This window comes from Callithrix jacchus, chromosome X, assembly GCF_049354715.1.
Source record: "Callithrix jacchus isolate 240 chromosome X, calJac240_pri, whole genome shotgun sequence".
NCBI lineage: Eukaryota > Metazoa > Chordata > Mammalia > Primates > Cebidae > Callithrix > Callithrix jacchus.
In genome coordinates this window covers 54008247-54021219 of record NC_133524.1, presented here as the reverse complement: position 1 = coordinate 54021219, position 12973 = coordinate 54008247, and the positions used below count along the sequence as shown (strand labels likewise).

General features: G+C 42.3%; 1 protein-coding gene across 32 annotated transcripts in view; it reads left to right on the top strand.

The window, feature by feature from the left end:
* Positions 1-3139: 3139 nt before the first annotated feature.
* HUWE1 (HECT, UBA and WWE domain containing E3 ubiquitin protein ligase 1) overlaps positions 3140-12973 on the top strand; it is a 161850-nt gene continuing 152016 nt past the window's right edge. For 19 of the 32 annotated variants that reach the window (XM_078364000.1, XM_078363993.1, XM_078364009.1 and 16 more), the window contains exons 1-3: positions 3140-3238; positions 3462-3560; positions 10010-10147. The gene's annotated coding sequence lies outside the window, so the exon portion shown is untranslated. Of the gene's footprint in view, positions 3239-3459; positions 3561-5571; positions 5945-10009; positions 10148-12973 lie in introns of those variants that run through there. The other 13 variants (XM_078364001.1, XM_078363994.1, XM_078364010.1 and 10 more) reach the window with 5 other exon arrangements.

Sequence of the window (12973 nt, the reverse complement as noted above, 5' to 3'; positions counted from 1 at the left end):
AGCTGAACATAATAACAAGTAGAGGATAGGGGAAAATGGTATAACAGAAAAATCTAAGAAATAGATCTTTGAAAATATCAACAGAATAGAATAAACTCTAGAGAGTTTAGTTAAATGAGAAAGAGAAATGCATAAAAAATAAGATGGCATGATTGGTGGATAGATAAATGATAGATATGTAGTAAAGCTGTAACAAAACATGGTAAAATCAATGTGGTGGGTATGTAGATGTAAAATTCTTTCAATGTTGTTGTATGAAAATGTTAATAATAAAATAGATAAAAATCTCTTGAGGCACAGCGCAGTGACTCATGCCTGTAATCGAGGCAGATTGGAGAGGATTGCTTGAGCCCAGGAGTTTGGGACAAGGCTGGGCAGCATAGTGAGATCTTGTCTTGTTCCCCATTCTGCCCCCCTCCCCCGGCAAAAATTAGCTGGGCATGGTGGCTTGCACAGCTACTTGGGAGGCTGAGGCAAGAAGATCCCTTGAAGCCAGGAGATAGAGGCTGCAGTGAGCTGTGATCATGCCACTGCACTCCAGCCTGGGAGACAGACTGAGACTATCTCAAAAAAAAAAAAAAAAGAAAAGAAAGAAAGAAAATACTCCTTAGCTAATAATCAGGGAAATGTAAATAATGAGATATTTTTCACCCATTACATTGACAAAATATTAAAATGATTGTTTAACATCCAGTCCAGGTAAGAATTTAGGGAAACGGTAATTCTGACTGCTAGTGGAGGTATGAACTGAAATAGTTGTTCTACGTGGCAATTTGACTTTATGTATTAAAATTTCAAAATGTGCTATCTTTGGGCGGATCACAGTGGCTCAGGCCTGTAATCCAAGCACTTTGGTAGGCCAAGGCGGGAGGATCACTTGAGCTGAGGAGTTTGAGACCAGCCTGAGGAATGTAGTGATAGCTCATCTCTACAAAAAATACAAAAATTGGCCGGGCGTGGTGGCTCACACCAGTAATCCCAGCACTTTGGAAGGCCGAGGTGGGCAGATCACCTGAGGTCAGGAGTGTGAGACCAGCCTGACCAACATGGAGAAACCCCGTATCTACTAAAAATACCAAAATATTAGCAGGGCGTGGTGACATGTGCCTGTAGTCCCAGCTACTCCAGAGGCTGAGGCGGGAGAATCGCTTGAATCCGGGAAGCGGAGGTTGCAGTGAGGCAAAATGGCACCACTGCACTCCAGCCCACAACAGAGCGAGACTTCCATCTCAAAAAAAAAAAAAAAAAAAAAAAAAAAATTAGCCAGGCGTGATAGCACACGCCTGTAGTCCCAGCTACTCGCGGGAAGACTGAGGTGGGAGGATCGCTTGAGGTAGGAAGATGGTTTGAGGTGGGAGGATCACTTGAGCCTTGAAGGTCAAGGCTGCAGTGAGCCCTAATCACACCAGTGCACTCCAGCCCGGGTGACAGTGAGACAGTGCCTTAAAAAAAACAGTGTGCTACTTTTGATCCAACTATCCATATTTATCTCACAGAAATATTTTAGCATCTGCAGAAAAAAATCATGTGCAAGGAATTTTATTGCAGCATTGTTAATAGTACAAAAAAATCCACTGTAAAAGATTGAAAATAACATGTGCTTATCAATAGGTGAATGATTATAGTATATACATTCAACGGAATATTATGCAGTAGGTAAGATAAATGAGGTAGATTTATATATACTGACATGGAAAGATCTTCAAGCTACATAAGTGAATAAAGCAATTAACAGAACAATACATAAAATAGGATGCTATTTATTTTTTAATGAGAAACAAAAAACAAAGCCATGCTTTTCTATTTGTGTATATGAATGTAAGGGGAACTTTAAATTTATCTGTGTTTTACAATAATCATGTAATTAGGAAACAAATTTTAAAATGAAAAAAGAACAAAATTGAAGTTAATTACATGCTAAAGAAACTATAGCTTCATGTTGCCACTAAAATGTTATAGACGGGCCGGTGCGGCGTCTCACGCCTATAATCCCAGCTTTTTGGAAGGCTGAGGCGGGTGGATTGCTTAAGCCCAGGAGCTTGAGACCAGCCTGGGCAACATGGTGAGACCCTATCTCTACAAAAAAAAAAAAAAAGTTATCTAGGCGTGGTGGCGCATTCCTGTAGTCCCAGCTACTTGGGAGGCAGGCAGGAGGATCCTTGAGCCCTGGAGGTCGAGGCTGCAGTGAGCCGTTTGGCCTGCACTTCGGCCTGGGTGACAGAGTGATATCTTATCTCAAAAAAAAAAAAAAACCTGTAAAAATATTTAATGTGTCTCAAAAGGGCCGTGTACATCTTCTGAGATCATATACAAAATTTTATGTGTAAGTATATATTGAGGTGGGGGATCCATTCAGCAGATTCTCAATTTGAGCATGAACCAGCTCCGGAGGGCTGGAATCAGAGAAGTGGAGGGTATAATTACAGTTTTTATTTCCTCGATGTCTCAGGAGTTCTTTTCTAGTGCTTTTGTCTTTAAATACAAAGTACATACATATTTTTTGTTATAAATCAAAATCTAATCGAAGTAGCTGGAGTTTCAAGTCAAAGTCCCCCGACCCTCCAATGTCGTCCGCAGCCCACATTAATTAAGTAGGGTTAACAGGGAATCTCCTACCAGGTCCTTTTTATTCCCATGCATTTACAGATGCAGATCCTCTACAGGATTCTTGTCAATTGCCCTGCCGTTCCAAATAATTAAAGGAGAAAAAGAATGTTTATTGAGGGCTTACTATGTGCCTGAAGTGTTTTAAGTGTTTGCTTGCGTGTACTCTGGGTGGTCCGCGTCCCACGTCGTCTCCCACCCTTCGCTCTGGGTCCAGGCTTGCCCTCTTGCCTCCCACCTCCCCATTCTTCATAAGGCATCTAGCGAGGTCGTTAATTTTTAAAGGTAAATCAGATCAAATCATGTTCCCTTCCACGGCTTCCACCGAGCCTCGAATCCAATCCCAATTCTTAGCGACCCTATCATCCTCTATGGTTACATTTACTGAGCCTTGGGTAGCTCAGGCGCGGTCCCCTGCAAGGGATCCGATTTCACCGCGGAGGGAGGGCCCTCCCGAGAGTCAGGGGCGGGGCTTCGCGTGCGGTGGGTGGAGCCCCAAATCGAGTTTGAGCTGAGCCGGAGCCCGGAGGTTTTCGACTGAGGGCGAGCGAGGGGAGCAGGTCTGGGATAGGGCTGAAGCAGGGCCGCGGATCCCGCACGCTCCTGCGGGCCCCGCGGAGCCATTGCGGCCGAGGTGAGCGTCTATCCCTGGGCTGGGCGGGGGGAGCTGTGTTCGCGCGGCCGTCCTCGGCTTCTCGCGGGGGACAGACAGTGGCGGTGGCGGGGGGAGTTCCCACGGGACCCTGCGCGGAGGCGCGGAGGTGGCGGCCTTGGGGAGCCTGCGGGAAAGGCAGCTAGAGGGGCTGGGCGGCCTGCCCCAACCCTCCCTGAACCCCGCCTCCTCTCCCCTCCCCCAGGCCTCGGCCGGCGCCGGCGGAGAGCTAGCCGCATCTTCTGGGGCAGCCGGACAGCGGCCGGCGGCGCGGCGAGAAAGCGGCCGACAGAGGAGATGCGAGGTACCGGCATTTAGCCATGGCCCAGTGGCCCTAAAGAGGGAGTAGAGGCCGGGCCTTCAGCGTTTCTCACTGGTTCGAGGAAGGCGGCCTCAGAGGAGAGGGAAGGTGAGGGGCGGGCGGGCAGGCTTCCCGGGTATCTACTAGGCGTTGCATGTATATGTTTTGGTATCTAAATGGTACTACACACACACTCGTACACACATTCATTTCGACTAATTGCTTGTTTAAAAATCTAAGAATATGTCTTGTAGATCTTCTTATATCCGGGAACCCAAATTTATGTCGGGTTTTAAACAGCTGCATTGTATGATTGTACTACAGTTTATTTAACCATTTCCCGATTGATATACATTAGCTTGTTTCTCTGTTGGGGGAGGGAGGGGTCTATTACAAGCAATGCCATAATGAATGGATTTGTGTATATGTATCATACACATGTATGAGTATTTCTGTAGGAGAAATTCTTAGAAGAGTAATCGCTTGGTCAAGGTGTATATGCATTTTGGATTTTGATAGATTTGTCCAAATTGCCTTCGAAAAAGCCTGTACTAATTTACTCTTCAATGTTGTGCGAGAGTGCCTATTTTTCCAGTTGCGCCAACACGTATTATCAATCTTTGTAATTTTAGCCAATTTAAAAGGCAAAAAATCATATGTCATTGTTTTCATTTGCATTTCTCTGATTACTGGTGAAACTGATCATATTTTTGTTTGTCCGATTACAAAAATAAAGAGGCAAATTATCAATAGATAGGCAGTTTTCCTATCTATAAGCAATAAGCATTTTGAAATTTTAATAATTAAAAAAACCTGTTCGCAACAGCAAGCGAAACGAATAAAAATACCTGGAAGTAAACTATAAAACTTTATTGACGAATGCAATAAAAGAATGTCTGCATAAAGGAGACGGAATACTATGCTTCTGAATAAGAAGGCTCAGTATTGTAGTGATGTCCATTTTTCCTGTATTGGTTTATACAGTTGATACAATTTCAATAAATATACCAAGTTTTTTGGAACTTAATATGATTCTAAAGTTCATCCGGGAAAAAAATGGCTAAGAATAACTGAAAAAAACATTTTAAAATGTAAGTAAAGATAGGGGTATTTGTACTACTGGCTATTAAAATGTACTCTAACTATTTAAATTAGAATGGACAGAACAATGCGTTAGAATGGAAAAGCCCACAAATCGAGCCAGATTGGATCCCAAGATTTATTGGAGAAACATTGTTGGCTAGACGTGGAAAAACTGCCATATTAAAAGCTTCAGGCATTTCCCCCCCATCCCCGAAGCTTGAATTTTCCTTTGAGGGCAGACTCCTTTGTTTGGAGAAAACCACTTTATTGGATCTTTTTAGTTATGCCAAGGTAAAGCTTCACTAGTTAAAATTGGTGGCTTTGGAACTAGAACTAATGATATGGTCTTTAGTTAGATTAAAATGGATTCAGGTTAGCCTGCAGTGCGGCGAGGAAGGAGTCTGGATAATATAGGTTTAAAATTTTTTTTTCCTATGTAATGGGCAAAAAATGTTATGTCATTGTTTGCATTTGCGTGCTTATTGTGAGATTGAACGTCTTTTAAATGTTAGTCCAGGATAGTATATTATTCCTGGAGGCAGGTAACAATGGGGGACTCTTTGCTCCCCTTCCAGAATGGAGTTTGGCTAATTGGTACAGCCCTGCCCGGAAGCGTGAGAATAAACAGGTTGACTTTTTAAATTTTCTTCAAGCACTAGGCTCTAGACACCTAGATCGGGGGCGGAGGCAGTTTTCAGGACATGGCCGAGATTTGGCGCTGAGCTGTGTCATCGCGAGGTTTGGCAGCCAGCTCCGCAGTGGGTCGGAAACCTCGTGGTAGGCTAGATCCCTGCAGGACGGGAGGTTCCTCCCTTCCCCCAAAAACTCCCAGTCATTTTCATGAAGCCCCGCCTCTCTCCTATTTAGGAGCGTGCATCAGGTCTCGCGATATCTCATGTTTCCTAAAGGCGAGGCGCGGGCGGCATCCTGCGGTGAATTAAGAAGGTCTTGCCGAGGCTAAAGCGTAATATCGCGATAGTTCTCAGCGCATGCGGGAGCCGGCCATGGTAGAGTCGCTCCGCCCCTCGCTCCTTCGTTAGATTGTGCGTCATTTGCTTTTCCCTTCGCGTAGGGTAAAGCTACTTCGGGTTTGGTGGGAGGGAGGAGGGGTCTGGAAAGGGCTGGGCTCAGGCTTTTCCAGTCCGGTAGAGATTCTCGCGGGATTGCGTGGAGGCGGCGGTGCCTCGACTACTGACTGCAGTAGCCGCGGAGGCAGCAAGGTCTTCGGCTCGTGCCGTTCTAAGCTGGAGAATTCTCGCGGGAGCGGGGTTACGTCCTCGTGGGATTCGTTGGCGGTGGCGGAGGTAGCTTTGGGGGTGGGGGAGGGCAGTGACTAGGGTCGGTCCGCCTGCTGTTAAGATGGCGGCGGAGGCTGATGTCTGTCCGGCCAGGACCCAGCACAGAGGTGTTGGCTATCCGCGTTTATGACGTTTCTAAGGTACCTGGCGTTAAGCAGCTGACGATTGGCGAAACAGTGGGGTGCCGGTAAACCAGACATGAGGCGAAAACCACCTCGTTTCTAGTCCGTTGAGGCGACATCATTTCCCGGGCCTCGGCCGCGTGTGGGCCCGCCTTTGCCCCACCGATCGGTCAACGCCTCCGTTGTTGCCGCTGCAGTGGGCGGATTGGGAATGGTGGGAGGGGAGTCTGGAGTTCGCTGGGGAGTGGGGTTGGTGGTTAGATTGAACGGTGGGAAAGAGGGAAGCAACCAACAACGACTGGCCCTTTTTCCCTACCTTTTCTGCCGGCCAGCCTCGGTTCTCAGCACCTCCGACGACCCGGATGAATACCCTGGTTTTTCTCGAGGTCGGGTTATCTTCACCAACTCTCGCGGTTTTAGAGCTAAGGCTTAGGGGATCAAGCAGTAGTGTCTGCGAACTCTTCCTCCTTTGCCCCTTCCAATTCCGTCGTCCTATCTAATCTTCATCTACTTGGATAGTTGGCTCGTATTTAAGGGAGGGGGGAGTCAATGCTTTTCCCTGTCACTCCTTCCCCAGTCCTAAATTCGAGCTTAGTCTTGAGTCCCCTAGCCCGCCCTGTCTTCCTCTTCCGTTGGTCCCCTTGGCGCAGATGTTGAATAGAGCCTATCCTGTTGCCTGCATTTACTCCATCTTTGTGGATGGAGCGGTAGTAGCCTTCCATTTCCTCAAGTCTTCATGTTTGTTTGACTCTGATCCGGATTTCTTAGCTCTGCATGCTGCGAAACCACTGTTAAGCGAAACTATGAATGGGTCGGTGGTTAGATATTGCAGTTTAAGTGGCCTTTTCGTTCAGGGCCATTAGCCTTCCCTTCCTCATTCCTCCCCCTCAGAAGGCTGTAGAGGATAACTCTCCAGTAAACTCGCTTTCTGTCTTCCATCCGTCTTATATTTCTCCTGCAAGCCTCAGAGCCTTGCTCTGAGTTTCTGGAGCCTTACCTGCCTCTCATTTCTTAATCTTTCTATCCCCACTCCGCTTCTCCTTTTCTAGGAGCTGAATCCCCTAGAAGGAAGATATTCTCCTGTGAGGCTTCACTACATTTTACCCCTTCCGTGTACCAGAAAACAGCGTTGATTGTCCTGCCCCTCAATCTGCCTTGTTGTTTATTTCCTCTTCCCCCCATGCCACCGTTACTATCGGCAGTTAATTCCCTATCATTTGTTTCTCCTTTGTAGATTACATGTTCAGCATTGTTTTCTTTTAGCCCTAGTGTGGCATAGATTGAGGAGACATCAACATTCCCCAGTCTTAGGCGGAGGCCTGGTATGGTGGAAATAAATAATAGTGTGTGTTTTGGGTTCTCATTGAACCTTGTGACCTTGGGCAAATTTTCAGATTCTCGGTTTATCTATCTATCTATCTATCTAATGGGGATAGTTGTGCTTACATTAAAGAGTTGTTGCTAGAATTAGTAAAAAACGACAACAACAACAAAACGTCAGCTGTCTCATGGTAGGTACACAATAAGTTAGGATTACTTACTTTTTGGTGTAAGAATACATTGGTAGGCTGGGCGCGCCCAGCACTGTGGGAGGCCAAGGCGGGCCAATCACCTGAGGTCGGGAGGTTTGAGACCAGCCTGACCAACACGAAGAAACCCCTTCTCTACTAAAAACACAAAATTCGCTGGGCGTAGTGGCTCATGCCTGTAATCCCAGCTACTCAGGAGGCTGAGGCAGGAGAATGGATTGAACCTAACCTGGGAGGTAGAGGTTGCGGTGAGCTGAGATGGCCCCTTACACTCCAGCCTGGGCAACAAGAGTAAAACTCTGTCTCTTAAATACATTGGTAGATGTACTTGTTTCATACGCTGGATTTTATGACCTGGGAAAGAATAAGATTTTTGTTTCTTTAGTTATACATTCGTGGCATATTTCTAGGCCAGATCTATAACTTTTATACGTTTTTTCCTCCTCATAGGCCAAACTTTTTATCTCCAATGGTTCATGTTTGAACATGATTCCCACTCTTTGTTTCCTTCTAATGGTCTAGCAATTTCAGTGCCTAATCACTGTCCTGGAATGACCACCAGCCATAATGTTCCTGTCCAGAACCACACCCAAGTGTTCTACCTTTTGCAAGGGGTGCCTCATGCGTTGCCTACTCATTTCTTCCACTCCTTCAAAAGCAGTCTGTCCTGTCATTCACTCCACAAAAGTAATTTGGTGCCATGCATTTCACAGTGGTAAAAGGAACTTTTGTTAGCTAATTTTCAAGTGTTCATGCTGCTTTCCCCCCACCCTCATTTGTTTGGTCCCTCAGATCACTGTGGGGATCTGCTATTTGGCATCTTCTTACCTGAGTAAGATAATTCGTATCTGAGAGAGAGATCATTTGGAATACCAAGCTTGTTTTCTATGGCGAATTACTGCTGGCTCTTAAATACACTACTTCCTGTTGTATTATTGCCATTTTATATTTTTTAATGTACTTATTCAACAGAAGTGACTATATTTGACTTGGTGAAGGTTTTCCTTACTGGTTTTTTTTTTTTTTTTTTTTTTTTTTTTTTGAGACGGAGTCTCGTTCTGTCACCAGGCTGGAGTGCAGTGGGGTGATCTCAGCTCACTGCAACCTCTGCCTTTAGGGTTCAAGCGATTCTCCTGCCTCAGCCTCCTGAGTAGCTGGGACTACAGGCATGTACCACCACACCTGGCTAATTTTGTGTTTTTAGTATAAATAGGGTTTCTTCTTGTTGGTCAGGCTGGTCTCAACCTCCTGACCTCAGGTGATCTGCCTGCATCAGCCTCCCAAAGTGCTGGTATTACAGGGGTGAGCCACCGTGCTTGTCCCTAGCTAAATTTTGTGTTTTTAGTAGAGACAGTGTTTCACCACTTTGGCCAGGATGGTCTCGATTTCCTGACCTCGTGATCTGCCTGCCTCAACCTCCCAAAGTTCTGGGATTACAGGCTTCCTTACTGTTAATATATTGATTAGACCAATATTAAAGTATAACATTTACAGTTTTTTTTTTTTTTTACACTAATTCTAGCAACAACCCTTTAATATAAGCACACCTGTCCCCATTATTTTACTTGGCTCGGTAAATGGGTGATGGGAGTTGAAGTAGAAACATGGTGAAACGTTTACTAGGATTTAAAATTTACCGGAGGTAACCATCCCACAATCTAGTTTTGAAATTCAGGGTCTGCTTTATTTAATTTGAAGTGCTTTGTAGGTAATAAAATTTTTTCCAATTTTCATTGGAGGGCAGGAGATCACTTTCTGTTTTGAGATTTTGCATTGCTGCATTTTACAGTGGGTTAAACAGTGATCACAAATTTACTAAACATCAATTTCAGTTTGACCCTTATCATTGAGCATTGGAATAAATCTGGGAATGATAATCTAGGTATGACCTAAAAGTTTAATTTATTCTAGGTAGATGTCTGAAAAGAGAGGAAGGAGTGGCAATACCAAATAAAAACTTTATCTAAGGTTCAATGGCAAAGTTCAACCTGAGTTGCCAGGATGTTTATCGTTTGTCTCCCAGTATGGCCAAAAAGCATGTATGAAGGTGAAGAATAATTTTTATATGTACAGTTTTTTTTCCACAAATAATAAAATATATATCCTTAGTGTTTATATTGAGGATATAAAATTGTCTATAAGTGTCTTCTATAATTTCATTTGGGTTAAGAACTGAGTTGTTTTCAGGAAATGTTGTCTAAGCGTTAGAAGTATTACAGTTGGTTCTGAATTCTTGAGTTACTTCTCTAAACAGGTCCTAAAAAATGCAAATAGGTATGTAAGGATTCTTGCTTTAGAAATAATAACTGATTATGTTTAAACATTAATAGAATGGTTAACCCTCCTCACATACCCTTATAAATGTGTTGTATATCTCACTCCTCTCTCCCCCACTTTTTTTTTTTTTTTTTTTTTTGTAGATCCTCCAGTAGCCTGACCTGAGTGGGTTAGTGATCCAGAGAAACCAGCAGACCAGCTTGGTCAGGAAGGTTCTTGAAGCTGTTGGAGCAGTGTGGAGAATTTCCCACCAGGATGAGTATGATTGGCTGTGATTTTAGGTTAGTTTTTATAAATCTCTGTGGGTAGTATTTGTATTTTACTTCCTGGAATGGAGATAGTAGGGTGGTTATATTTCCATTCTATGATTGAGCTACTTTGGTTTCTTCCATTCTTGGGATCTGATGTGGTACTGGTTGCTTCTTTTGTTAAAGTGGAGGTCATTACTGAATTAAAGAGATTTGTTAAAATGAATGATATCTGTACATGATTTTTTTCAAATCACCCTAGGCTTCATTCAAAAAATAAAATTGCAAGACAGCATGTCTAACCAGTTCTTTTTAAAGAGTTATGAAAAATTTCAAACATGTAAAAATTGGATAGTGTAGTAATTCCCACACTTACCCATTACCAGCTTTAATAGTTTCAACTTGCACATTCTATTTCATCTATACTTCTTTTTTAAAAACTATTTTAAATTGAGATGGGTTTCACTGTGTTGCTCAGGCTGGTCACAAACTTCTGGGCTCAAGCAATCCTCCCACTTGCCCAAGTGTTGGGATTACAGGCATGAGCCACCATGCCCAGCCTGTTTCATCTATACTTGTAACCACTGCCCCCCAATAGATTATTTTGAAATAAATCCCTACTGTCATATTTATTTGTAAAATACTTGTTTGTATTTCTAAAAGGCAAGGGCTCTTTAAATATAAGATCAAAACTGTTAATCACAACTGAAGAAGTTTAATGGATTTTTTTAAATATCAAATGTAAAGTACTCAGATTTCTCTGATTTGTTTTTCAACTTTTTTTTTAAACCGTTTGAATCAGGATCCTGAGAAAGCACATTTATTGCAAAGCATTGATTATAGCCCTTAAATCTATTTTAATCTTCAGGTTCCGTCTCTTTTGTTTTTTTTCTTCCAATATATTTGTTGAAGAAATTGTCCTATTTATAGTTTCCTCCCCACCCCCTCCCCCCCATATTTGGGGATTACAGCCCAGTAGTGGTGTCTAACCCCTTCTTGCTAAATTAAAGACCCTAGAGGGCCTATTATAATGGAACAATGGCTGTAATCTCCAGTATCCCAGTTGGAGTTGATAGTGCTGTCCTAGGCACTATCCTAAATAACTAGTCATGGATTATTCCTTTTTCTGTGGCAGAGTCTGATTTGATACCTGACTTCAGTTCCATGTCTTGGCCCTGCTTACTGCTCCACATGAAAAGTAGGCCTCCTGGTGGAAGAAGCTAATGTTTCCTAGATAATGACCTGATTGTGCCTTTGGGGTTTTTCATGCGTGGTTTCAATTTCCTTAGGTGATTTAGTTATTTTTAATACTACCTTATAATGTTGCTTTTTATTCTTTTGATGTTAGTATCTCAGCTGCTCTGACCCATAACTTCTAAGCTATTAAGACCTAATTATGAGTTCCTGGCTGTCATATAGTTCTTGAAATGGCAATACTAAAACAGTTTTTGAGAGCTACTTACATCCTGGTTTTCAGCTATTAGTTTTTCACAACCTTAGTTTTCCTACTGTGATTTTTTGCATTTCATTTGAAATTGATGTTTCCTCAGCACAAGTCCTTTAAACTGTTCATTTCTTACCTTGTGCAGCATTGCCCATTCTGGGATCTACCTCTGTGTCCCTTCCATGGCCAAAACCTGAGAATGGATATTGGACACATTAGGCTCTAGCCAGCCTTTGACTTAGGCACAAACGGGGGCAGAACAAGGCCACACTTGTGCCTGCCTTTAAAATGAGAGTAATTTCAAGGGGCAGAGAGGGTAGAAGTAATCATAAATGAAAGTTATTTGAAGTATTTAGATGAAATATGATTGTGAATCAACCAAGTGCTATGGATCATGAATTCAGACCTTTCAATTCTTTGTTCATGAATGGAGAAATAAATCAGTGGTTGAAAATTGATTAAATGTTAAGTGATTTCTTGGGAGTTGCAGTTCATTCATGAATTCAACAAAAATAATTTGGGGCATATTGGATATAGTGATTAGATACTTAGCCCTGAGTTTTCTTTAGTTAGGAAGTTTGGACGAAATCACTTAAATCTAATCCTGAGTTTGTGAAACTAGGATAACTGTAAATTGCTGGTAGAGTTTTTTTTTTTTTGTTTTTTTTTTTTTGCACACTGTAGGCATTCCAATATTTGAGTTTTCCCCACAATTCTTAGCTTTAAATTTACAATGGAAATGGTGTTGGTGTGGTTTTTTTTTTCTATTGTGTTTTCAACCATGAGTTCAAAGTATTAGTGAAATGCTAAACTTAGTTGCTTTGAAAATATTTGCCCTTCACATTAAGATTAATTTATCTGTTTATTGTTTTGTAGTTGTAATCACATTAGGCTGCTTTACAATGATCTCACTATAAGGTTGATATTCATAATTACTTGTGCTTTTGGTGTTTCGCTGTATTATGTATTCTTTGTTTCCTTAATGACTGGTTACTAGATGTTTATATTAATGTCAGGGATAATTCAACTTTTAAGTCGTTGGATGTGTCATAGGTGTTAAGTTGTTAAAACTTGATGTACTTGTTGACTAGCTTGGTCTTCTGGTTATAGAAATCCTTTCAGGTAGTGAAGAAGTGGCTCTCTATGATTAAAACAACTGCAGGTTTTGTTTGGGCTGTTATCCTGAGCATTTTCAACTTTTATGTTCTCTTTAAAAGTTTTTAATCATTTGGCTTTAAAAATTACAGTTATGGCATAGAATGATTCCATAATGTGTTTTTACAGAAAGTTGGAATTTGTCTTAATTTATTATGAATGTACCATTTTGTGGAGATTGGGATTGTAGATCTGATTCATTCTGGATTGCTGATCGAATTAGATGAATGTCAAAATTCTTCAATTCTGAGATTCTGATT